This window comes from Myotis lucifugus, unplaced genomic scaffold (genome assembly GCF_000147115.1).
Source record: "Myotis lucifugus unplaced genomic scaffold, Myoluc2.0 scaffold_2112, whole genome shotgun sequence".
Lineage (NCBI taxonomy): Eukaryota > Metazoa > Chordata > Mammalia > Chiroptera > Vespertilionidae > Myotis > Myotis lucifugus.
Genome location: NW_005873160.1, coordinates 16,862 through 19,787, shown reverse-complemented (window position 1 = coordinate 19,787; position 2,926 = coordinate 16,862).

Here is a 2,926-nt window from a genome sequence, read left to right as displayed (position 1 = left end):
TCTGATCATCTGTGAAGTCCCCTGTCACAAGTCAGAGTTCTGTTTGCTAAGCAACTGTAAGGAAAACATCACACATTTTCATCAAGATAAAAACTAAAACCGCAATAGCTTTGAGCACCTTCATACGGGAACATACCCATCACAACCACACCTGGCGGCATACCACACAACCCACTAACCGCACTATCGACACAACACGTGGCCCCTTAGAAATGATGAATTAGACCTACCGGACCTCTGGCGAGAGCGATTGGCGATGTCTGTGGAGCAGGATCCTGCAGCCACAGGCGAGGGGGGAGTGCAGGCCAGTTGCCTCAAACCCCAGCCCGGAGGGCTTGTTAGCCACAGATTGCTGCCCCCGCCCCAGTTTCTGATTGGGCAGAATTTGCATTTTTTACAAGTTCCCAGGTGATGTGTAGCAGTGGTCCTGGGACCTCACCTTGAGAACCACTGGCCAAAGTGGGGCTTTGGAATCTGCCCGTTAATAGGCTCCATCTGTGAGTGAGGCCCTCCACAACATTCTGTGAAATGCTGGTTGCCCAGCGAACAGGCCAGGGTCAGGGACTGGGGTCTTCCAAGGTGGTCGCAGGGTGGGATGGTGAATGTGTGTGGCGCCTGTCTGAAACTCCTCCCTGGGGCCCACGGTTCCTTGTATTGACTTGGGAAGCTTGAAGCAGATGGAGCCACCCATCCCCAGAAGACAATTGAGATCAGCCGTGAGGGATTAGGCTTGGCTGTCGTGTGCAGTGTCCACAAGGAACCAGCCTGGCCCGTGGGGAAGCTGAGACCCAGAGGGCTTCATCGCACCGTTTCTGAGAAGGCCTGCCCCTGTGTGAACCACTGGCAGCCTGTACTGTGAACGTGCTGCGGTCCAGACCCTGAGTCCCCAGGGTGCACGTTTATCTGGGTACAAGCAGAACTGGAGGGCAGGAAGCCCCAGAGCAGCGGTTCTCAACCTGTGGGTCGCAATGCCTTTGGCAGTCGAACGACCCTTTCACAGGGGTCGCCTAAGACCATCCTGCATATCAGATATTTACATTACGATTCATAACAGTAGCAACATTACAGTTATGAAGTAGCAACGAAAATAATTTTATGGTTGGGTCACAACATGAGGAACTGTATTTAAAGAGCCAGAAGGTTGAGAACCACTGCCCCAGAGGGTGGAGGTGGAGCTGGGGCAGGTAGAAGGGTCTGGCCTTTGATATCCCCGGGCCTCTGGGAGCGCAGGGCTTCCTTAGGAACCACACTGAGATGCTGCTGGAAATGGACCCACTGGCTCTGCAGTGCTGCCACCTGGTGGACAAGAATAACACTAGTCGCACTTCCCAGCCGCCCGCCTAGCCGGCTGCAGGGCGGGGAACCTCAAATGGGTATAATAATGCCAGCTGCAGCTACCGCAAGAATAATGATGAAATGGCAACTTCCGGGCATTGAGAACTTTCTATGTGTCTGACAGACAGTATTTCTAAGCTCTTTGAATGCATCAGCTCATTGAATCCTCACAACCAACAGAGAGGTAAGTGCTCACACGAGCCCCGTTTTTCAGGTGGGAGCTCTGGCAGAGTCCCCGCTGTGCCCCTCAGGCCTGTGAGACCTGGGGGAGTTATTTAACTTCTTCGAAGCTCAGTTCCCTCACCTGAGGGGCGTTTCGCTCCTCCTCCTCAGACTCAAGGAGAAGTGATATGAGGAAAACTCTTAGCACGTGTCTTGGCAGCTGTGCGGGCCAGGGGGCGCCACTGGCAGGAATGCTCTGTGCATAGAGCTGTCTAGGCTGGGCCAGCACAGAGGGGCCCTCAGAAAATGACCCTCAGCGCTTAGCCTAACAAAGAGAGGCATCTCTGTAATAGCTCCATCTCCTCCCTAACCTTTGATACCATGGCCCTCAGAGAAAATGTGTCGCTTCTGAAAAACTTCCTCACAGAGGTGAAGAAGAAGGAAGAACAATGAACATTTTTGGGCTTCAGACCATGGAAATCTGGCCCTTATTGGACCCAGGAACCAGCAGTGGCCAGATAGCCTGGCTGTGTGACCCCCAGTGGACAGAGAACCCCTCACCCCCTCACTACAATCCGGTGCAAAACAGGACTATCCTGCCCCTGGCTCTACCTGGTGATGCTGACTAGGTTGGGGGGCAGTTGGGGACCTTGGCCGAGAAGATTCAGTGAGCTGGAGGGGGGGAGGGAGGAGTGTGGTTAGAGAAAACGGGAATCTCACTGCCTCCAGAGGTCAAGTGAAGGATTTGTAGGAAGACTGAGGCTAGAGGCACTGCACCTGGGCTGGGAATGGAGCCAGCAGGTGGTTCTGCACCCCATCCTTAGGAAACCTGTTGGGACAAAGCTCTTGAACTTGGCACCGGGAAAAGGGAGCAGGGAGTTTGGAGTAGCCTTTCCTCCAGCTCAGAGCTCGGCCCATTCCAGCACAAGCTTTTTAAAATATATATATTTTTATTGATTTCTGAGAGGAAGGGAGAGGGAGAGACAGATAGAAACATCAATGATGAGAGAGAATCATTGACTGGCTGCCTCCTGCAGGCCCCACACTGTGGACTGAGCCTGCAACCTGGGCATGTGCTCTGACCAGGAATCGAACCATGACCTTCTGGTTCATAGGTTGATGCTCAATCACCGAGCCATGCCAGCCAGGCCAGCACAAGCTTTTTGATGAGGACAGGGTGTATTATGAATAAATAATGTTGGGACAACTGGCTTAACGCAAAGCTAAAACCTATTTCACATCTGACTCCAGAATAAATCACCAATGAATGAATGTTTACATTAATAATACAGCACCTACTATGTGCCAGTGATTCAAGAGCTTTCAAGAATTCACACGTTTAATCTTCACTATAACGGTATGGAGTGTGAACAATTCCATTGTATTATTTAATGGCTAGAAAGTCGTCTGAGGGGAAAAGGTATAAAGG